The sequence below is a fragment of the Nyctereutes procyonoides genome, unplaced genomic scaffold (genome assembly GCF_905146905.1).
Source record: "Nyctereutes procyonoides isolate TBG_1078 unplaced genomic scaffold, NYPRO_anot_genome, whole genome shotgun sequence".
Taxonomy (NCBI): Eukaryota; Metazoa; Chordata; class Mammalia; order Carnivora; family Canidae; genus Nyctereutes; species Nyctereutes procyonoides.
Genome location: NW_026575030.1, coordinates 30,666,836 through 30,692,685, shown reverse-complemented (window position 1 = coordinate 30,692,685; position 25,850 = coordinate 30,666,836).

The window sequence follows — 25,850 nt, the reverse complement described above, 5'->3', positions numbered from 1 at the left end:
CCTGTTAAGTAAAAACAATATAATCATCTACCTTTAGGAGTCTTGTGAGGGTTAACTAACAAGATATGAATGCTGTCTAAGTAATACAGTGCTTTGTCAATGGTTAAAAATGATATAAATTTTATTTCCACTAAAGAAGGACTTCTGAAATACGTCTGTTATTTTTTCCTTTCTGGAACTGAAATATCATAAATGGACTTTAGATGTTATCAATAAATAAGTAGGCTCATACTGAAATGTTATTTAGGGCAATATTACTAGTAGCTGGTAGAGTTTGATGTGGAACCAAAATCTGTTGAATCTTAGCCAATACCTTCTACATTTCACAAGGCCAATTTTGCCTTTTTCATCTCTTTTTACTCCAGATTTCAGGCTTTGATTTGTATTTGTGTTGTGTTTCACCTTAAACAAACACAAAAAATAAAACAAGACAAGAAACCACCATGCTTTGTATATCTTTATATGATACTTTCTTGATTCCAAGTTTCTCTCCAGTCACTTTCCATTTGTCTTCTTCCTTTTCTGGCAAAATTTATTGAAGGAATGGTCTATGTTAGCTATTACCATATCTTCACTTTCTTTTTTTTTTCTTTTTTCATATCTTCACTTTCTATTCTTTCCTCAACCTACTCCAATGTGGCTTTTTCCATTCCACTGTAACATGTCTGCTCTTGCCAAGTCCAATGTTCACATTTTCATTCTCATTTTACTCATCTTCTCAGCAGCAATTTAACATGGTTAACCATGTCCTCTACTTGAAACACTGGCTATTTCTGAAACACCTCTCTTTCTAGTTTTTCCTACTTGTCTTATTGGGCACTTAAAACCTGCTTAAGTCTCTTCAAATTTGAAATCTATTACTTATAATTCTATCTCAAATGGCTTCTGATTTGGGATAAACACAGCATATTTGGCAAAACAACAAACACTAAGAAGGTGTTTATGAGATATCCAGGTTTTGAACGTCTGGCTTTATGACTCTGAATGCAGAATAAGGCTGAAAATCTAGTTCTTGTTTTGGCTTTAAGCTGATTTATTCTTATAGCAAAAATTATTAACAACTGACTTCTGAATATCCAAAAATGATCCTTTAACTAGAAACTGGCCAAGCAGATTTCTATATATGGCCAAAACACAGCATATCTTCATGACACAGATTTTCGGAGAACTCCATGTTAAAGTTGAAATTCACATATATGCAGCCCCTTCTAGTTTCACGAGATTTACTTAATTGCTCACTGAGTCTCTCCAACAACTATTCCTTGAGGTCTGCATTACTAGAAGATGAAACCCCTTCCCAAGTAAACAGAAGTAACCCAAATAGGGTTTCAATTCTAGATTGTACCCACGAACCCTAGCAAAAGCATGAAGATTTCTCATAGGAATGCAAGATATGCTCTGGCAATCATCAGATGGAGCTTGAGTTCATCTTTGTCTCAGGAGAAGAGACAGTCCTTTCTGACTTATGAATATGGCTGAAGGGTAATACCTGAAGAGAGTAATTTCACCTCACATCTGCCTCTAAGTTTGATAACATTGTACTATACAAAGTCACTGACAATGCAGAATGTCAAGATAGCACAGGACTGATCAAAGCCTAATATTATCCAAATATGCTATTTGGAGGGAATACCAACAACTTCTTTTGAATGGGATGTTACCAAGACTATGCATAAAGGGCATTTTCTTAAGAAAAAAAGGGATGTTCTCATTATTTGCATGTCATTTGCTACCCAAGAGTAGACTCAGGCTTCCCCTTCTACTTAAATTCTTCCACAGAGTTGGCTTGCCAGGCCTACAACCAAGGTCTTTCTTTTATCTGAACTAGAACAAATATTCCATTTTGGGTCTAGAAGACATATCAGCAAAATTCCCAGAGTTAGTACTTTTATTTAATTATATACATATATTTATTATTTTTTTATGAGCTGTTCCACTAAGTTAAACTTTAACCATATTAATCCAGGGGGGGAAAAATCCCTGATTGCCAACCAACAATTTTGTAAACAGTTATCTCATGAGTTAAATATTAACTTGAAAAACTTAACTCAAAACTCCAAACAAGCAGGAGGAGCCAAAAGGCCAGTAGGAAGGAGTAAAGATTTTACTGCCTCTGGTATATCAGATCCCCTTGGAAGAGAGTGACAGAAATAGGCAAGGGAGTATTTAGGTGGTCTCTCCCTCTCTCTCTGCCCCTTCTCCTACTCATGCACACATTCTCTCTCTAAAGTAAATAAATAAATCTTAAAAAAAAAAGACTCTTTCCAGTGAAGGTCTTTTAAGGAAGACTCCCAACTGCCCCGTAGATGAGGTGAGGCCAACTAATGTGAGTTTCTCAAGACAAGAGTGAATTAGATGGAAAAAGAGGAGATCTAGGAGGAGATATAAGAATGTAAAGGAATAATCCTTAGATACACATGTGTACCTTATTTAGATACAAGAAATGATACAGCTTATCGGACCTGACTGTTGATATTTTTAAGTATATATTTAATACATGACTACATGTTTACTGGAAAATATTTAGACACTATAGACTATACTTTATGGTTATAGAGCTTTTTGCAGTTTATAAAATAGTATACTGTCAAATACTGTCATATCCACATACATATAATGCCATTTGTGACAACTCCAAAAAGTTAAAGGGCAGGTTCTGTTATTTCTGTTCTACAGATAAGTATTACCCTAGTATTGATGTAGTTGGTATAGAATGAACTAGAAGAACGAGAACCCATTAGCAGCCTATGAATGAATATGATGAGCGAGGGGATGGCTGTGGAATGGAAAGACATTATAAGTGAGTGTTCAGGGAAGGGGAGCAAGGAGGGAGAAGTTTTAAAATATTTAAAGATCAACAGGCACTAGGAATATTGGACAAAATTCAGAGTGATTTGTGAGAAGGAAAAGATAATTAGAGCAAGGAAGGAACTCCAAATTCAGACCTCTTATTCGTTTGGCATATATTCACTGTATACTTAACTATGTTTGAGTTTCTCTGGATGCCGCTGGGCAAACAATGATGTATATTGAGACACTGACCTATGTCTGAGGTACTTAATATCTAATCGTTGAGATAATGCAAAAAAATGCAATACAAGGCAAATCAGTATTCAAAACAAGGATTTAAAGAGAATCATTTCATGTCAAAACTGACAATGGGGAAGTGATAAGATGCAGGTTAAGTGAAGGACATGAGAAAAGGCATGGAAGCAAAGAATGAAAAACATATTTGGGAGCAACAAATAAACAAGTTAGTGGGAATTGGAATAGGAATAATGTTGGAAAGATAAATTGAGCCTGGAATTTGAAGAGGTTCCTTGAATATTGGACTATCTAATCCACTTTATTCTGTAGGCAAAAGAGGTCTAGTAAAGGTTTATACATAAGGCACTGGCATCATCACAGTGGTATTTTAGTATAAGTAACTGGGGTTGGTGGACAGAAAAACTTGAAACAGGGAGAGCCCAGAGATAATGACAGATAGAGAGAGAGAGAGAACTCTTGCAATAAACCAGGAACTATGAGATAAATATCTGACCTTGGTAGCATAGGTAGAAATAGAAAGGAAATGAAATATTCTGGAGACTCTAAAGGAAGAAAGGATAATATTTATTAAATCTCTACTATGTACCAGGCACTGAACTGTGTGCTTTATGTAGATTAACCCATTTAATTTGTATGTCAACCCTAAAAGGCAAGTAACTCTATTGTTTCTTATTTAAAGATGAGGATTAAGCAACTTTTTCAAGTTTATACAGTTAATAAGTGATAAATCCAGGATTCAAACACGGGTCATCTGCCTCCAGAGCCTGTCTGCTTAACCTTGATGCTTAAGGGCATTGATGATGGATCATATATGGCAAATTTTGATAAGACTTGATGATTGGTTTTATAAAACCTTAAGATTCTTGGGAACATTGATTCTGAGATTTTGAGGTGATGGGTAGAATGGTGATACTATGAATAAAAACAGGGAAATAGAAAAGAGCTCCGGACTTCATATTTTACATTTGTTCTCAATGGTCCAATTGCTCTTTGGATTTAAAATGTCAATTTACAATAGAAGTCACAAAAGCAACTGAACCACCAAACTTAAAAGCCTTTGAAGACAGATACTAGCTGATTCTTCCTTCCAAGTTTTACTAATGTATATGTGGAGTATAACACAGTGGTTGGCATATAGGAGCTGCTCAGCAATGTGTTAAATGAATCAACTGGAGGGGTATTAACCATAAATTAGTAAGAATAAAGGGAGGAAGAGGAGTAGAGTCAAAAGAGTATGACCCAGAATCAGACAAATCTCAGTTCAAATCCTGGCTCAGCCACTCTCTAACTAAAGGACCTAGGGCAAGTTACTGTAAACATTTTATGTAAGATAGGGTAACAATTCATAGCAAAGCCAGGTACCTGGATTCAGCGTTTCTATGTAAGGCAGTGGCTCCATGCAAACTTAGAAAGGATGCTTGCAAAGGCCATTATCTCTGACAGAAGAAAATCTGCAACCTTCTTCTCTCATTGAGTTTAAATTACAAAAACTTTATTGAGGCTTATAGAAAAAAATCTGTTAAGTGATTGCCAATTTTAAAAGAAAAATAAATTATTTTCAGAGAAGTAAAAACTGTAGAGTTTCAACTGAAGGGGAGATTTTAATTGCAGAGAGACGTATCAGCTGAATGGTTTAGCTTGGACTTGTGGGATCAGGAGCAGCCAGTGGGATATATATATATTAAAGAAAAACCAAGTTTAATTAGCCTTAAGATTTTATACAGCGTGGCTCTTCCCTCCCACACCTAGTCCGTTTCCTTCAGGTCAATCTCCCTTTCAATCACATGCTCTCCCATCCTTTTCTCAGTTGCTGTCATGACAAGCCAATAGGAGAATGACATACCGATGAAAACAAGGTTTGAATAATTACTGCACTGCGGCTGGTTGTTGTTTGAGCATCATTTTATTTCTTCCAATCACACAGGTTCTTGGACTTCAGAGCCCCATGTTTCAGATGGGGGTGATGCTGATTATATTATGACATTACAGCAAAGACAGGCAGATCAGACAAAGTGAATTTCGCTCAGTAATTAAACTGCAGTATCTTTCGTCTAAAGTCCAGAGCAGGATTAATCGAAAGGTAGCTCTTTATCATCTCGATTAGTGCTGGGATTTGAAGAGTGAGCTCTGATTTGATAGCTAGCCCTGAGTTGGGCTGTCTAGTGGCCCCATATCTGTCTAACTTGCAAAAATAATATCAGATCAAGATACATTTGCAAGGTTATGCCCTTCCCTTTTATTTTATTTTTATCTGAAGGAAATGCAGATAGATCAAAATATGCTGCTATTTCCATTACCCTGTTTTCTATTACAAAAATGTCTATTAAAAAGAACAGGTCCTTCCAAACCCCACAGCATTTTACAGATGGTTTCCCATAATTCCACTTAGTACCATGCTCTAATGGCTTCTTATTTCTTGTCTTTTCATTATCTGAGAGTCAAATCTGAATATTTGGATAGCCCAAGCAACAGCTTCTCAAGCTGCTCACGAGTCCCACTTTTATTTCAAAGGACTCAGTGTAGGATTTATGGAAAGATTTTGCTTCCTTCAGCTCTTTTAATGTATAAGATAGTCTCAAATTCTTTATCAAGTGAACTAGTAGATCAGTGATTCTCCATCCTGGATGCCTATAGAAGCACTTGTGAGGCTTTGTAAACAATCAGCATCTAGCCCCCACCCTAGATGCAATGATTCAGTATCTGTAAGAGTTAGAACCATGCATCTGTATATTTTTTCAAAGGCCATAGGTGATTTGGATGTGCTGTCAATGTTAAGAATCACTGAGTCAGCTCTACAGTGTACCAGCTGTATTTGCAAAAGATTTATCAAAACAAACCATTGTTGAGGGAAATGAAGCCCGATATGGTGTAGAAAAATCCCTTAATAAAATGATAAAAAGCTTTTTCTAGTGACCTTTGCATAGAATATATATTAAGTCTCTTAAGAACAATAGAAGACAAGGAAGACTATAATACAGACAGGTTTATGTTGATGATGCTTCCATTGATCCATCTGATAACACTGAAGGTGATAGTTTACCGATTGAGCCCATCAGCTACCAACACATGATTTAAGATGACCACTGACTAGCATCATAATATCTCAGAGTTTGGACACAAACTTGGAATTAGCTGTTGTTACTTTTACTATGCAGCTGACTTCTTAGAAAGAGAAAAGGCAGGATTAAAAAGATCTGATTTTAAATTGTGACTCAGTCCTGTTCTGGAGTTTAAGAACACACATTCTGGAGTTAAACTGAATCTAATTACTAGTTGGGTGGCCTTCAGAAAAGTAATTACTTCTCAAGCCTCAATGATCAGATCCTTAAAATGGGGCCAAGAATACTTATACCACAAAACAATTGGGGTTTTGAACTCATTAATTTAGATAAGAGTATATGGCAAACAAAAAAGTATCAGAACTAAATAAAAGTCTGTTGAAGGCAAATACAATAATAACTTAAGGTTGTCACTGAGGGACACAGAACATAAAGACTTCTAACTCTGGGAAATGAACTAGGGGTGGTGGAAGGGGAGGAGGGCGGGGGGTGGGGGTGAATGGGTGACGGGCACGGAGGAGGACACTTGACGGGATGAGCACTGGGTGTTATTCTGTATGTTGGTAAATTGAACACCAATAAAAATTAATTTATATTAAAAAAAAAAAGGTTGTCACTGAGGCTCTGTGCCTAAGACATCAGTTTTGAAACTCACTGCTCAGTTTTCTGGAAGATCTGATCCTTCAGAGAGAAAAAAAGAATTCAAATAAGAATGACTTTCAGGGATCCCTGGGTGGCGCAGCGGTTTGGCGCCTGCCTTTGGCCCAGGGCGCGATCCTGGAGACCCGGGATCGAATCCCACATCGGGCTCCCGGTGCATGGAGCCTGCTTCTCCCTCTGCCTATGTCTCTGCCTCTCTCTCTCTCTCTCTGTGACTATCATAATATAAATAAAAATTAAAAAAAAAAGAATGACTTTCAAATTTAATTGTGCATTCCCATCACCTGGAAGTGATAGTTATGAATGTAACTTGCTGGGCTCCCAACCAGGGATTGTAATTCAGTATGCAGGGGTGGAATCAAAGAACATGCATTTTAGCAACCATCCACATGATTTTGACTCAGGGTCAAGGATCCTCACTTTGATAAAACAGCTATAAAGGAATATAAGTTGGCCAAATATTTATCCCCCAAATAGCCACACTGTGTGGCTATGCTTTCATTTCCTTAGGCCAGAACTTAGGTGAATTTAAGTTATGCACAAATAAAACATGTTCACAGAATATGTTATGCTTACAGAGTAAAAAACAAAACAAAAAAAACCACTTTTTTTCAATTAAAATAAACTTCCTGAATAATCAGTATTTAGCTGCTAATATCTTCAATTTTTTTTCATCACTACTGGGTACGTGCAAGTATAAAGGCATGGGTCAGATTCATTTTCAACTCATGTTTTTCTTCTTACAAAAAAATAAACTTCCTAAAAATCAGTAAATTCTTTAAATAACAAAAGTAGCTATTTCTTCCTTGAAAAGCATTATAAAGTATTCTTGAAATGCATTTATCAAAATTGATGATAAAAATCAGTGCACAATGGTGAGTTGGATATTTTAAATGCAATCAATGAATTAATTTGCTAAAATAAAGATACTCTACCTATAAATGGAGACTGTTCTGGATCTAAGAGGAAATTTTAAAACTTTCACTTTCAAGGTTTTCCTAAAGAAAAAACAAATTCCAGAAAGGTATTTATAGTTTGTAGTACAATATGCTAACAGATATGCATGAATTCTCTATATTTTAAAAGTTATTGTAAAGATAACAAAAGGATTATGGTCTTAAATTGTAATTGGGCATACAATTAAGCTGTGGAGAAAAAAGATAACAATATGAGGAAAGTTTATCAGTATTACTAGATAATATAGTCTCATGGTCAAGTGTAAGGCTAAAGGAGAATCTTCTCTTTGATACGTACTGTGTCAGTTAGGGTAAGCCACTGAAGATCTCAGAAACTCAGGCATAGCACTTCTCTCGGAAGGCTGCAGTGACCAGAGTGAGTACTGAATAAATGCAAGCAGTTGTTTATTGTAATAGTTGACAGTTTGTTATACAAGATATGTCATGCATAAGACTTACATAAATGGTACAGACATTGAGAGCTAAAGAAACCCAAAATTGAGAGAAAGTTGACATGACTGGTGAGGTTTTTGCAAGGAGAGATATTTGAGTTTGATAATTCAGAGCAAATAAGATTTGTCTAGAAAGTACAACAAAGACCATTTTAGGATACAGGGGAGATGTTGCTATGACCTGCAGGTCAGAGGTAGAAAGTGTTAAGTAGTTTAGGATAAAATTGTTAAATAGTTTAGGATAATATAATAAGAGATAATTTGGGGTAAAACAATAGAGGTTCTAAGTTCCAAAATCACCTTTGGTTTCTGGTGGAATTTTTAATTGCTCAAATATTTTCTCAGTGTAATTCAACATCTTTTTATAACAATGGTCTGCAAATTTTGCTGTGTGTCAGAATCACCTGGAGGATTTATTCAAGCACAAATACCTGTACTCCACCCCAAAGTTTCCATTCAGTAGGCTGCAGTAAGGCCCAGGGGTTTGTGTTATAATATATTTCTAGGTGTGCAAATGCTACTGGTCACTTTGAGAACCACTGCTTTAGAAGATGACAATAGTTGATGGAAGAGGATTTTCCTCAAAGTAAGAAATGATTAGACAACTGAATAACTTTCTATTTCCTGTAAAATTTCATCACCAGTTGCATACCAAGTCACAGAAGAACCTACATGGAGGTTACCTAAGGAAAAACAAATGCTTACTTTAACCTCCTAATCTCACTACTGGAGTCAGGTCTTTAACTGTGGGAATGAAGAGACCCACGCCCCATGGGGACCCAGGCCAATCAACCTGGAAACTTAGAGAACACTTCATCAGCATTAAGAATATTCAAGAATTGAAAATAATAGAACCAAGAGATTAAAGACAGTGGGTGGACTTTTTATTCCAAAGATCCTCTATCAATCTATGTGGCACATTTTGTACTTGGGTTATACTTGATTGCCTGCCCCATACTCCACAAACTATTTTCAACCCCCTCCGGTCATCCTCCACCTTTTTCTTTTCTTCAACAGGCAATCAGGAATGAGCTGAGGCAACAAGACCTCTCTACTTTGGCCTGGGTCACTGTTCAAGTATTTCCACTTCCTGCCTCAAACTTTTTCTCCTAAACAATCACTATTTAGTACTTTACTGTAGGAAATATTGTAAAAGGTAGAAGGAAGAAATGAAAGGCTCTGACTCTATCTTCTCATGCGTGACTCCAAGGGCGTCATCTCACTAGTTAGTACTTTATTTTCAATGGCAGACCCCCCCAAAAAAAATTCTATTTGAAGATTCATGCAGAAGTCTTTGTGAAAAAAAGGCCAAAAGTGGATTTAAAATGTTTGACACTCCAAAAATCCCTCAATAACAGCAGCTTGTTTATTTTTTTAGCCATTTATCTTTCCTTAAAATAAGAAGCTATATAATTACAAAGTATAATTAATAATAACAATAACAACAATTACCACAAGTACAACGGAAATAATGATAGTAAGCACCATGGGCCCAGATTCCCATAGTTACAAAGGATAAGAATTTGTCTTAGTATTTTCAAGAACAGACAGCAACCCAATAATACAGGGGAAAATACTGAAAGGAAAAAAATCTTTCCTATGTTCCCTGGAAAGTACCACAGAAAAATAGACAATAAACTTTAATGCCTCTTGTTAAAGATCTTCATTTTACAGATCAGTTCAAGCAATTTAAATAGACAAAAACATGAGGCCTCTAACGTCTCTTAGGAAACAGTATCAACGTTAATTCCTGGCTGGTCCCAATTCCATTTCTAGTTAAGCATCCCCATCCACTCATAAGAAGAAAGAAATAGCATTTGTATAGTGTTTTACAGTTTATAAAGCACTTACACAAACATCGTATTATTTGATTGTCTCAACAATCCCGTGGGATAGCTAAGTAGGGAAAGTATTAATATTATACCCATCAGAAGGTGAGAGAATTAAGGATCAAAGAAGGAAATAAGTTACATTGGGTCAAACTGTGTGCTGACCTGAAAAGAAGCCCAAATATAGAACTTTTTAAAAAAGATTTTATTTATTTATTCATGAGAGACACAGAAAGAGAGAGGCAGAGACATAAGCTGAGGGAGAAGCAGGCTCCCTATCAGGAGCCTGATGTGGGACTCCATCCCAGGACCCCAGGATCATGACCTGAGCTGAAGGAAGATGCTCAACCACTGAGCCACCCAGGTGCCCCTCAATTATAGAGTTTTACATAACATGAACAAGGCTCAGAGAATTTGATATCTGCTCAAGGTTACCAATGGCAGACCTGAGGACTGGAATGCAGGTAATTCAGCCCAAGATGCCATGCTCTTTCCAAACCCTAGACTTGACTCTCAGTTGTAAATGTCTAGTTATGGTAAATGGCCCTCTCAAGATGAAGCTTGTTCAATTGCCAAGTGTTACAACCACTACTAGTGTCCAGGCTTTTTGTTTGTTTTTAGTTCATCTGACAAAAAGGTACACACTCCTTGAGAAGATGTGCAACTTTATATTACTTAGTCTGTCAAGAAAAAAAGAAGAGAATGTATTATTTCACTGGCTTAGAATACTGAGTTTTAAAAGTCACTCCGACTATCCACAGACACAGGTGACAACACAGTCCTATTTCCGTGGAAATGGTCATTACAAAAAAGATGAACCAAAAGACTATCCAACCTCAAAGGTTGCCCTCTGGCACAGGCTCAACTTTAAACTATTAGTTTCTTTTTATTTAAAAGAAAAACAGATTTTACTTATTTATTTGAGAGAGCACAAGCAGGGAATGGGCAGAGGAAAAGCAGACTCCTCACTGAGCAGGGAGCCAGACGTGGGGCTCTGTCCCAGGACCCCAGGATCATGACCTGAGCTGAAGGCAGACACTTCACCGATTGTGCCACCCACGTGTTCCTAAACTCTGTTTCTAAATATGTGGACAGGGACGCCTGGGTGGCTCAGCACCTAAGTGTCTGCCTTCAGCTCAGGAGGTGATTCTGGAATTCTGGGATCGAGTCCCACACTGGGCTCCCTGCATGGAACCTGCTTCTCCCTCTGGCTATGTCTTTGCCTCTCTATCTCTTGGTGTCTCTCATGAATAAATAAATAAAATCTTAAAAAATATATGTGGACATGCCTATGCATATTAAAATGAGGAAAACACTGTAAGATGTATGAAGAAAATAAATTACTCATTTTGTTATTTTCAACTCAAAAGTCTCCAAGGTATAGATTCAGATTTTGAAACTTCTGGATTAAATTGCCATACCTCTTGCTGTTTTTAGTTTTTACACACATTTACTTGTATAACTGATATGCAATTTTTAGTTTGTACATACATTTACTTTTGTCATTTGCCTGTTTTGTTTTTTAAGATAGTGATATTCACCCTTCACTTGCATGTATGCAACTTCTGACTTAGAGCACTTATTTATTTATTTAAAAAAGGATTTTATTTATTTTTTTCATGAGAGACAGAGAGAGAGACAGAGACACAGGTAGAGGGAGAAGCAGGCTCCATGCAGGGAGCCCTATGTGAGACCCGATCCTGGGACTCTGGGATCACGCTGAGCCGAAGGCAGATGCTCAATTGCTGAGCCACCCAGGCACTTTGATTTAGACCATTTAAAGGTTTGGCAAAGGAATATCTTCCCACAAAAGACACAGAGGTTTCACCTAGAATGCATTTCGGGAATTTGTGCTCTAGAAGTTAAGGGAGGTCTAGGATATGAGTAAATATCAGTAAAATCAGACTGGAATTTTGAATACTAAGTGAAAACATTTATTAAAGATGATTGTTGTATGTAGTGAACAACTTACCTTATGACTGAGCATTGCAGAATTTCAGACTTGATGCTTCACTGGAGATACTATTTTTATAATGACAGAATATTAGTGTTGGAGTTCATCAAAATTATGTATTATAATTATCTAAGGCTTTACCATCCTATAAAACATTCCTGTAAAGTGACTGTCCATGCTTAAACACCTTAGTCTCAGGAGTTAATATTTGTTGATATTAGGGACTGAATATGACCCCTTCTCAACCTCCAAATTTGCAGGTTGGAGTCCTATCCCCTAACTCACTGTATTTGGAGATAGGGTCTTTAAAGAGATAAATGCAGTTAAATAAGGCCCTAAGAATGGGACACTCATCTGTTAGGACTGGTGTCCTCATAAAAAGAGGAAGAGACACCAGGGCTGAGGAAACACAGGGAGAAGATGGCCTTCTGCAAGCCAAGGGGAGAGATCACATGAAATTCAACTGTGCTGATACCTTGATTCCTGGACTTTTGACCTCCCAAACTGAGGAATACATTACTGTAATTTAAGCTACTCGTCTGTGCTATTTTCTTATGGCAGTCCTCACAAACTAATACAGGCACTAAAGTTCTACAACTTGCCGAGTAGGAATTGGTTAAATCTACTTTATCGGTACAGAAATAGATTATGGGCATTCAAAACATGAGAGAGACACAGAATCAATAAGTGGCATAACCAAGTTTTAATCTAGGTTTGTCCTCCAGACTAATATTTTTCCTTCTTGTTTGTTTTCCACCTTTGAGCACAAAAGGATGTAAAAAGTTAGTTTTTATATTGACCTGAATATTTTATTCTTGTATGTTTTATCACTGGGTTGTGTTCTACTTGGAATCACAGAAACAACATAATTTATCTTCTATGTGACAATCCTTAATATACTTGAACATACTTATCATATTCATTCTTTGTGAATTTCTAAACAATTCCAGTTCCCTTAACCATTCCTCATATCACACATCTCATTTCCCTACCCTCCTGGTCACTTTCCTTTGAAGATGTTCCTATTCATTTAGATTTCTTGTACTAATTTGTTAAGCCACATATCACTCAGAAAGTTCATGAAAAATCTTTTAAAAATATAAAGACAAAAACTTGCCTTTATCCATTTTAAAAGTTTCCTCTGGTTAGATGCATCCCATCGCTCTAGTCTTTCAAGATGTTTGAAACATGATTCCTTAATTTCTTAATTCCATAGATTTTCTATGTATTTGGATTCATATCATCTGCAACTCTGATGGACATGCTTTCATCCCAGTAATTGAAAAAAAAGTGATGGCCAAAATATGGCTTAGGATTCTCCTGACTTATTCCATAGGACTCTCTTCTATTATGACATTGAGCCATTTGTTTGCACTTAATAGTGTGGTCATTCAACCAGGTACCAATCCACCTGTACATCTAACCAGGCAAGATCAGATCATATATTGTTGATCCGCTTTCACTGAAGTCATTCTGGTTTATAGCAAGCACCATTTCTTTCAGGGGAATCATAAACCACCGCTTTATGCTTTATTGTTTGAATAATACATCTAGGTCTTTGCTCAGGACTGACATCGTGTTGTTTGTCCTTATAAACTATCTTCTTATACTTTCCAAAAATCAGAACATGTTTTGCACTCCTAGTTATCTAACACTTTTTGTTGCTTCTCCTCAGCTACAAATGGCAATAATTACTTATCTTATTGGCAAATCCTCTCACTAGCTTATGGTTCTCTAGCCCTATTTTCAGGCTCTTCTCCTTTTCCTTTTTCCTGTTTCCTTCCAAGGAATAGAGTCACTCCTGTGTAATCATGGATTGCATCCAGAGATGCTGGTCAGGGGGAGATCTGCAAACTAGAAGAGTATGGAGAATTTAAGGTGCTGTCCTTGGGCCTGGCCATGCTGGCAGAGGAGAATGGGCTGTGATTAGGTGAGGCTTTGCTTTCATCTCTACGAATGGCTCTGCCTGACTTCTGTTTTTGACTTGTAGCTGTGCCCCTGGACAGGGCTACCTCCTTTTCTTACTCTGGATGATTTCCTTGGCCAAAGATTCAAGACAGTGTTGTAGTTTTCAGTCTTTCATTGAGAAAGGTTGTAATATATAACACTTTCATTTTTCTACAAAGACTTTCTCTGAGGCAGGCATGTACCCCGACCTTTACCTAATCAAGAAAAGTTGTTTGGGGTGGGGGGATGGGAAATGGAAAAGCAGGTTGGACTTCAAATGCACAAATCACTTCTAATAAAAACACTAAGATTCAGGTGCCTGAGGTTAGAAATACTGGAGGGAATTCAATTACACTAATTAATATTTAAGAAGGGCTAGAGATCACATACTGAATGTGGGAAACTAGGCCAGTGAGACATGAGCATATGGGGAGGGCAAGATCAACTGATAAAAGTAACAAACAAATCATACATAAATGCTGCAACAGGAATAAAATAGAGGATATAAAATAAATGTTTCAACAGACTCTGAAGAGGAGGTAAATGGTCTACCACATGAAAGCAAAATGTTCTCACACACACAAGACATTTTATTGGTTTTATGTAAACACCTATATTATAAAAACTGTTTATTTCAGGTAAGTTTAGAAATGTTACACATTTGTAAAAACAGACTTAGTTTGGGTTCTGTGAATTCACAGCATACTGTATTTGCTTTCATTTCCTCACTGGCTCGTTAAGTAGTGGTCTCGGTAAGGCATGACTTTCCTACTGGGGAGTTCCCTAACGGCCAAGCCTACCTGAATACCCAAAACCTGATGGAAGGTTGAAAGGCAGCAGAGTATTCTGGGTTCTACACACATTTTTCTTGTTCTGTCTCTGATGTCATTTGGTTGGTTGTCACAGATTTTACCACATTCTCTCTTTGTACTTGATTGTTTTATTTGTGGTCCGGATAGTCAATTCTGATTTTTGATACCTCTTTTGTATACTTCGAACTTTTTAGAGAAGGCACTAAGTACCAGAACTGTCTTGCCTCTAGCATGTAAATGGTTCCTTCTTCTACAGTAGCATTTACCTAACCTTTTCACTTCTTCTCTATCTCCCTCCCTTTGCTCTAGTTCATCAGAAGGTCCTATTCCTGAGCCCTATTCTACCATTCAACTGCTCTTATTCCTTCAAAGCTCCACCCCATAGAAGCCACAATCTGTCAATACACAGGCCCTTCTTGGGAGCTCTGAAAACCAGAAGCCCAGAGAATTCACTGAACTGTTTTTGTTATCAACATCATTGTGTAGAAACATAGAGTGATAGATGAGAGGAGGACTGAGACTGAGATTTAGGCCCTTTTTTTCAAATTCTCTAGTGTGCACATATGGTAACTATGGACTGGGCAAACCCCATGTCTATGCACAATGTGTACTATTAGTCTCGTGAAGAGAGCAAAGCAAAAAAACAAAAACAAAAACAAGATTCTTGCCCTTTAGGACTTTAACCTCTAGTTGAAGAAAGAATTGAACTATACCAAAACCCATAAGAAAAAGCATTCCCAAAGGGTTGAATTGTCCTTAAATAATAAAGGAACAGAGAGAAAAAAATAAAGTTATTTCCTAAAATTTTGAACCAAATTAGTGGTTTTCAAACTATGCTTCATGGTCCCCAAGCTCACAAACAGATGATTACAAAGAGATGACTGAGCAGTTAAATGTTGAATTAAAATGTAAATGCTAAAAATTTATAATTGAGATAAAAATGACATGCAAATTAAATGTATTATGTAGTTTTATTATTTTCCTTTTTTTAAGTTCTTATTTAAATTCCAGTTAACACACAATGTAATATTAGTTGCAGGTATAGAATTTAGTGATTCATCACTTACATACAACACCCAGTGCTCATCACAAGTGCCATCTTTAATTCTCATCAACCATTTAACCAGAACACAGACTCTTAAGTACAGAGAGCAAACCGAGGGTTGCTGGAGGGGAAGTGGGTGGGAGGCCTGGTTAAATGTATTTATGTAATTAAAAAAATATTGGGGACTGATGTGTTGCTAATAGTTAAATATGTACAGTAAGTTTAACTAGTTTTCACATAGGCCTCAAATTAAGGCTCTGAAATTGGAAGGCAAACTCTTTAAAAACAAACAAAAACTGTTGATACATGCAACTGCTTATGTGTGTCTCATGATTTTCTTGACACCATATAGTATTCCATTCCTCATACAAAAATAAACTAAGCTTAAGCCGATATAATAATCCAGTCCTAAGTTTCCGTTTCTTTGCATATTTACCTTTATTTATATATAAAGGTATTTCTTTGCATATATTACCTTTATGTATTTATACCTCAGAAACTGGCTTTTATAATATTTACATGAGAAACAATTCTAATTTATTAAATGACTTTAATAAAATACTACTTTTACTAGTTCATATATAAAGGATACAATCACATTTATTTTGAAAAAAGGATGCTGTTGTTTATTTTTTATTTATTTATTTTTGTTTAAATTCAGTTTAGTTAACATATAGTATATAATTAGATTCAGGGGTAGAATGTAGTGATTCATCAGTTGCATATAACACCCAGTGCTAGAGGACTCTGTTGTTTAAAAGAAATATGAAAAAAATCCCTGGATCAAAATATTTGTATGATCCCTCCAATTCGAGGCCATACAATTCTCATGGTTCTGGCTCCAGACTGCTTATTTTCTGAATTTATTGACTTGCTGGCTTAGATCACTGCATACAGCAGATATACTGGGCCCAAACCAGATTTCATATACTGGCTACTATCCCTTCAAGCCTAAGAAAGATAATATTTTTACAATGAGGAATAGACTATTATGAAAACATCATGCATCAAAAGAAGTCACTTTGTCTTAAATTTACCCAGTACATGAAATTCACTAGATATTTGTAGAATGCCAGGTTATCATAATTTAATATATTAGTTTAAAATTTAACAGTACTAACCAAAAAATAAGTCAATGGAAACTTCTTTAGGTAAGAAGTACTGCTTTTATTAATTACGTAATATATGGACATTTATTCATTTATTTTTACACTTACCCAAAATGTATTATATCAAAGACTTCAGAAGACTTTTCCCTAACATTAATCAGTCATTGTTTAATGGCAGAAGAAGAGTGAGCCAAAAATGATTTTCCACTACTACAGAGAATGGAACTAGCAAACCTGAATTGAAAGATCCATTTTCCAAAACCTGAACTACGCTCTACTATGGAAATGTTTCAAACTTTCTTAACACTGAAGTATAAGTCAATAATAAATTGACTTGAGATCTTCTATGGTCTCTATTATATAGTAGTCAAACCAGAATTTTTGTGTGTATTTAGTTTTTAAAGGCCGTGACTTGAAATGTACCATAGTGTATAGGTTACAAATGTGCCTTGGTTTCGGTTTGGGCTCCACAGTCCTAGCTGTGAATTCTTGGGCAAATTACTTAAACTGCCTAAGCCTCAGCTGTCACTTCCATAAAATGGAAGAAATAATAAAAATACCGATTCTCGTGGATTTGTAGTAAGAAATAAATGAATGTATAAAATAATGAATGAAAGTTGCTTAACATGTTGCCTAGCACATAAAATGCTCTTAATAAATATTTTTTTAATTTTTTTAAAAATTATTTATTTATGATAGTCATACAGAGAGAGAGAGGCAGAGACAAGGCAGAGACATAGGCAGAGGGAGAAGCAGGCTCCATGCACCGGGAGCCCGACGTGGGACTCGATCCCGGATCTCCAGGATCGCGCCCTGGGCCAAAGGCAGGCGCCAAACCGCTGCGCCACCCAGGGATCCCGCTCTTAATAAATATTAACCATAATTATTAAAATTGCTAAGCATCTAAAAGCCAGTTGTTTGCTTCTGATTTTTCCTCTGACCTGAATTTACTCATAATTTACTGGCTATCTGTTCTTCCCTTCTGGAATGATGCTCTATTTAGATTTTTTCTGTTTCTAGAATGTTCTCTGGTTAATATCTCACCACCTGCACCCCAATTATCAGATAGGATTACAGGGCTTCATTCTGGTATTTTTGTATTTGTTTTTTTTTTTTTTTTTTTTTGTCAGTGCTTGTGTTATTTTCTCGTTCCTACTCAGTGGTTTAAAAAGTAAAACTCAAAGAACTAAACATTATGAGGAATTTATTAAGACTAATGGTTATCAAAATTGGGCAAAAAAGGATGTTATTAAAAATAAATCACACCAAGGGAGAGCAGCTGATGACAGCAGCTGTGAAATGGCTGTACATGGTGGGAATCAGTGAACCCCAAAGAAACAAAAGAAAAAAATGGAAGGCCATGAAACTTACATGATTTACAAGATAAGTTTAAGCTTAATGAACAGATTCTTTGGACTACAGGAGCCAGGGAAGTCATTTCTGGATGAATATTTGCACAATATAGTAACACTGAAAGGACTGGTATTCTTTGATCAAATGGAAATTACTAGTAAGAAGAGAGTGAGAAGACAAATGAAAAAAATTAGTGCATTTGATTTCATTACTGCATCACCTGCATTGAGGAGACATCTTCGTGGATACTGATATAGATGGAATGCCTAAAAAATACTTGGTAATATGGCAATAGCAATGAGAATGATATATTTTTAAGAGCCAGAGTTAGAAATTCATGGACAAGATAAATTAAAATTAGAACCCATTCGGCCGACATTGGGACAGGGTATTCTATGACAGGAAAGCTTTTAAATAGGACTCTACGGATTTTGCGGTTTGAAAAAATATTTCAAGTAGGTGATAACAAAAACAGCAAACAGTTGGTTTACTGCAAAGATGCATACAGACTTATGGCTTTTTGCTTTGTGCCTAGATATCGACCTGCCTCTCAACTTCCATAAGCACTAAATTCAGTTAAAAAGTTAAAAAAAAAGGCAGTAATGCCAAGGAAATTGAGCTGATCATATAGCATCATGCCCGAGACAATAAATTATCAGGGTGATGAGCAACCAGCTGAAACGGGACTAGCAAACTTAACCCAAGTCAAGAAGGCAGTCTATATTGTTAAAACAAAAATATTACTAAGCAGAACCAAAGTTGTTCTTCATGGGAATAACAAGTGAATTTTTTTTTTCTGAAAATCTACTTGGAGAACTCCTATGAGACTACTCCAAATGTGGAGATTCTTTTCAGAACTGCTCTTCTTGCAAATGAAATTTAAAGACATTTGATGAAACAAGTGAAACCTTATCAAAAAAGAGCCTTTAAATTACCAAAAACAAAATACTAGCCTAGTTAGGAAAAGGAAACTTAAGTCACTCACAAATGTTGGATAACACTGACTTAGACATAGTTGGAAGTATTTCCATTAAAGTCCTGAAAGCTTCCCTTCTTGAGAAGAAATTTTTCTCTCCTAAAAACCCATATTTAATTATAAACCAGTACCAAATGTATATTCACTTGAAATCTCCACTTAGAAAAAAAACTGAAACACCAAAATTCATTCATCTCCATTCCAATATGAGCTTATGTAAGCTCCAAAAATCATCTTAAAAAGAAAAACATCACTCTCTCTTCTAATTAAGTATTCATGCTTTTTTTCAGTAGTTGGATATTTTTAGAATAACAATATGCAAGAGTATGATGTCATAGTGAATATAACCACCAGGTCAATATGATAACTTAATATATGACTTTAAAATTGAGCTTTCCTTTAATCCTACTATTCTATAAATAACTTCTTCATTCTGCCATGATTAAAATATCTTCACATCAAATTTGATATAAAGGCACTAGATATGGTAAATATATTTCTGGCTTAAAATGACAACAATGCAAATTGTATGATAAAGACTATATCATCGTCCCACTTTCATTTTGATAAACTCTCTTTTTAGGTGATATCATTTCATGTTAGGCTTTTTTGTGCTGCTTAATATTATAATTAATAATTCATATTTTTGTCTTTCCCCTCTCACTCTGACAACTTTTATTTTTAATCGGTGGGCATGTGCCAAATTGGTTTGTTATTTATTTATAATGTAAAATGACAAGGAAAATTGAATATGTGGAATAAGAGAGATTTTCTTTCATATAATAAAAAAATTCTTAGTAATGGGATATATCTTGTTTATCCTTACTGACCCAAGAATTTTAGATGGGTTAGATCAGATGGCACCAGTACCTCATGTGACAACACGTAATAAACATATTAAATGGAACTGTTCATTTATGTTTTTAAAATTCATTTTAGTTTTGTGAAGACAGGTGGGCACATGCATAAAAAGAGGACAAAAAAATAACAAAATTTTTAAAAGATTCCTTATTCTGATAGATCCTATAGTGCCAAGTAAAAATTCTGACCAAACAGATCTATTTGTATTCTCTCCTAAATGCTAAAACATGCAAATTTAGTAGGAACAAACACAGAGAATTTCAAAGATACGGAATTTCCATTAAAATAAATAAAAAGTTCTGACTTGTAGGGCTTTGCAGAGCATTAAATGATTCCTTCAGTTTTCCTCTTAACCGGAAGCTGCATAATTTGAAGTCTAGAGCACTGAATGGCTACTGCAGGAAACCTTGGAGAATGGTCTCGGGACATCCACAACCAAATCACCAGAGGAGCTGGCTAGAATGAAGAATCACAGGCCCTGCCCAAGAGCTACTGTAGAATCAGAATCTTTAAGGATATGACCCTAGAATCTGCATTTACAGCCAGCACCTGAGCTGGAATTAAGTTTGAGAATATCTTATGCCAAACCCCTGCTTCTCACCAGAGGTTCCCCTTGTCAGTAAGCTTTTTCGATTCATCCTTCGAGTTGAACAGTGAACTTGAAATGTGAAAGTTATATACACGAACCATAACACATTTGATCAAGTAATATGCTTCCTGAAAGATTCCAGCATCTCTCATTTCTCCTATTAATTTAAGAACCATAGTCTACTGTCACTGCCCTAAGGCAGCCCCTTCTCTCTCGCTCTACCTTTGTTGTTAACCGGTGCAAAATATTCAGGCTTTGATATCACCCAATTAGTCTCCATCACTTGGAACAAGAAACCTTTACCCAAGGATTTGGTCCCAATGCCCATTTAAAACTTGACCATTAACAGACTGTATTTGTATATAATATTGAACACTTCAAAATAATTTGATGACCTTAATTATCTTGATCATTACTAAAGTGGAGGAGGTTTGTAGGTTGACATTGAGCCAGATGTGTGAACTGATGCACAGGGAAGTTAAATCCTTTAAGTTTAACTCGTTAAGTGGTAGCATCTGAACTAGAGCATAGACATTCTAACCTTATACCGCCCTGCTTTTCAACCTGCTCCTTGCGCAAATCTTCTGTTGCCTTTATGGAAAATGCCCATTTTATAGGCTCTGTATCTGACCTATTTTGTCTATACTTTCGTGTAAATGGTATTTATCTTTCAAAAATGCATTATGAGAAAAAAGCTAATTTTACTGTGTACCATAGGACTTTGCAATCTGGGATGGTCCAGTTTAAAATAGCAATAATAGAGATCCCTGGGTGGTGCAGCGGTTTGGCGCCTGCCTTTGGCCCAGGGCGCAATCCTGGAGACCCGGGATCGAATCCCACGTCGGGCTCCCGGTGCATGGAGCCTGCTTCTCCCTCTGCCTGTGTCTCTGCCTCTCTCTCTCTCTCTCTCTCTCTCTCTGTGTGTGTGTGTGACTATCATAAAAAAAAAATAGCAATAATAGCAATGCTAGTGCCAGTGCTGGGAGGTACTATTTCTGACCTGGTAAAGAGCTCAATTGTAAAAATCTTATCATTTTGAATTTCCATAATTCACTTTAAGGTTTAGTGCTAGTGTGGATTTAAGAAAGAAAATATAACTGCTGCCATGTTGAATGTGTATCAAAAAATTACCAATAGCCTTGACTACTACTTGGTTAGCTGTATTTCACGATTTGAAGGTAACCATGGAAAGCTGTATTTTAGAATCTCATTCATAATAACTGCCATATAATGAAAGGAAATAGAAACTATTAGCATAGGTATAATGTTAACGAACTGTGAATTTTCAATAGAGCTTCATCAGACCAGATTACTTGAAAAATGTTACCTGTCCGTAGGAAGAACATACCCCCCACCCCCCACTACACACACAGATCAAGGCATACATACGAATGTTCATATTTAAGTTTTAAGGGAAAAAGACCAATAAATCTATGAAGCACTTTTACTCAAGTGGCATTATAGGATCTTTCACAAATGGGAGTAGATTTAAATTTTAGTATATTTTGATCCTCGGAGGTTAGAGCAAGGGGTAAGCTGAGGAAAAGGATGGTGAATGGGTGTTTTTTGGGGAGGGGGCTTGGAGCGTGTGCACTTGGTGAATTTAAGCACCCTGAATTTAATGAAGAAAAATGTCATTATTCTGTGTTTATATATCTTTGTGTGAAACAAGTTCTTTTCTCCATAACTGGAGTTTACATAGACTCTATCTTAACACCCTTTGAGAATCCCTTTAAACATCAAAATGGATTTTTCCAAATAAAAAATCCCATGATTTAGCTTTATTAACATCTGAATGAATGTTTCCATTGATTTGTCCAGAAGAGGGAACTGAGTATGGTTTAGAGAGCAATCTTTTTCATGATGATCAGTAGCAATGTTTCCCTTCTATCAGAAAGCAAGCTATAGAAATACAAAGCATTAGATATACACCTAGATAAAAATAATATTGTAGAGTCCAACTGGTATCTGAGAGGTGAGGACAGGCTGAGATGGACTCCTTGGCTTCCTTCTGTCCCAAAATTTTCTGTTTCCTTATTTCCTATGGTTACCACCACGGAACATGTTAAAATCTCAGTAGGGACTCTGTTTCAACTTTTCCTTTCAAAACACAGTGAAAAAGCTTAATGGAAAAAAAATGTCCTTCCTATCTCCATGCCAGGCACAGTGTAAGATCCACAAACTTAAAAGCCAGGCAAATAGACTTTTATGTGCCCCAAAGCTCGGCAAGTGACCTCGTGCTACAAAAATTCCCAAATAGGCATGTGACCTGACTAATGTGTGCTGTGAGATGAGTCAAGGAAAATGGAACCATCTGTACTTTTATTGGACAGTCAAATAATTCCTTTCTGTCCATCCAAAAACATAATTTGTATATTTTAAGGGAGAAACAAGAGGAGTTTTTTTGAAAGGGATCAAATTTTTTGAATCGGTAATATAAAATGATCTGAAACATATAACCTAATCAAATAGGTAAAGATAAGCAAACAGGCTTAGAAAAATCATGGCTACCTTTAAAAATTGTTACTACTCATCTGTGTATTAAGGCTTCTTTTAGACTTATAGGAAGAAATCAGGGGAAATGACGGAATTGAAACTGTAATCTTTAAGCAGTGGGGTGTGGGTACACTTTCTCCTTTGTGACAAAAGCTACCAATATCTGAACTCTTAGAGGGGCTGATGGCAAGAAAACAGAGCAAGCAACTGGAAGGCCATGTTTTTGTACATGTTTACAAAGTTTTGCCATTTGTTTTTTAAACCTATTTGTCAACCATGCATCATACCTCTATTATCCCGTATGGGAATTTCAGGGTATTTGTTCTACTTTTCAAGTATTTAGTTTTTATAGAAAGGAGGAAGACAGACTAGTAATAACTGGTAAAATATAATAATAAAGATTGAGTCTGTCAAAAACTGCACCTAACAAAATATGTATATTTAGAAAGTAAAAGGGTGAGATGGAAATGAGTAGGGTATCATGGATAAGGTGAAGACAAGCATCTAGAGAATCCTAAAGTACGTCCTTCATTTCATAAATTAAACTGCTCCTCACTGTATGGATAAGGAAATCCAACACATTACAATATTAACAGCAGCTAATATGTGGAGAGGTCTACACCACAAGCCAGGAACTATGTCAAACATTTCAACATATCATCAAATTTAATTCTCACAAATATCTTACAAAGTGAGTGTCATTATTTGCATTTTATAGACAAGAAAACTAAAGCTGACAGAGATTAAATACCTTGTTCAAGGTTGCACAGTAACTAAGGAAAAGCAGCAAGATATGAATTCAGATCTCTCTGATTTCAAAATTTAGGCTCTCAAGCACTAGGCCAGTAGTTCTTAGCTCAGATTATACATTAGAATCATCTGGGAAGCTTTTAAAAACTTCTGATGCTTATACCCTACCCCCAGAACAATTCATCAGAATTTCTTGCATATAAGGCCTGGACATGGGTGTTGGTTTCAGAGCTCCCCTAGATGACTGTAATGTGCAGCTGGATTGCGAACCTCTGCACTACGCTGTCCTACTCCCCATATGAAGATCAGTAGACCCATACCGGGGTGAGGTAGTACTGGTAACAGTGCCCTAAATGTCTTTGCAATGGCTTTTCCCCTGCCTCACCATATATTCCTCACCACATTTGTTCTTGACTATCTGAAAAAGTAATATACATGTGGAAATTTTTACAAAGCATTGTCACAGGAGAACATGGTCATAAGTCCACCGAAGAGAAGCTGTTCATATCATTCTAAGGGCTATGATGAATGAACACAAGGAAGACTTAAGTTCATTACTCTGATCCCAAAAGGGGAGTATAAGGCTGGTCTTAAAAGCCCTTTGTACCAAAGCAAGTCACTAAAATTTGGAATGGCCTCCTCTCTTTTCACAAATCCAACAAGAATAGCTACTAGATCCAAGGGGGAAAAGATCCAGTTACCATTCCTTTATAAAGAAATTTCACTCAGGATCTCAAGGCAACTGAAAGTCATTCAAAACATACAAGGAGTATGTAAAGAAAAAGAAGTGAAGAAAAATGTGTGTAGTAGAAAGACAGTAAGATTTCAAGTCAGGAGTCTTAGAATTTTGACTGTCCTCTGCCACTTTACTGCCATGACTAGAGACCACTTAGCCTCAATTTCCTTTTCTTTACTTACGCTACATCTCATAGTGATTTTAAAAGTGTGGTTCCCACCAGCATCATTTGGGAACTCATGAAAGAAATGCAAATCATTAGTCCTTACCCTAGATTCAGAATCAGAAACTCTGGGAGAGGGGCCCAGCAGTCTGTGTTTTAATAAGCACTCCAAGTGATTCTGATGCATCTACTTCCATGGAGTTGTTGTTTAAGGATAAGAGGAGATTGTGCATAAAATTGTTAATTTTTATTACTGTCTGCTTATTCAGAAATCTCAAAGTCCCTCACAGAAATATTTAGAGAAATCATGTTATAGTCTATGTTAGTTAGATTAATAACCTCACTTCTGAATTTCACTTTGAATGTGTAGACGAGGAACAAGTCAACCAGAGGTTATGCAATTAGCTTGGAGTCAAAGAGAAAGCAAGGAGTAGAACTGAGAAGGAAACCCCAGAGTGAACTTGATTTTAATTCAATCAAACTGTTAAGGTACCAACCACGCACTCTCATCTATAATCACAATGAACCTTTTTATAAACAAATCTCTATCTTCTCAGCTAAAAAAATTTTTTTAACAGTACCTTTTCAAATTTTAAAACAGATTGACTTCTATGATTCTGGGCTAGAGGCAGCTCAAGAAACAATAAGTCATCAGCTTTCTATAGTGAAAAGGTACAATTGCTCAGATCCCTCCTTGTGTGAAGTGCAGACAATCCTCCCCTTGCTTACCTCCTATTTCTGACCATTGCTAATGGTGGAAATCCTGGTAAATAAAAGTACATAGCTAGTGGTTGGGTTCAATCTGTAATGTTTCTATAATTTTTATAATTATTTCTATGATATTATTATTTGGATACTACAAAACATAAACCGGGTTTTAGGAGATGCTTTTGGATGTTTTTCCCCCCATGCTTCTGATAGCAGTCCTCTATCTTTTTGCTATAATTTATCTGATATAGCTTCTAAGATGCTTGATATTTTCACAGGCAAGGGTGCAGAAAAACAAAGAGAGAGCGAATGGGTTGTTAATGAAATTCTCTGATTGTAAAAAGCAC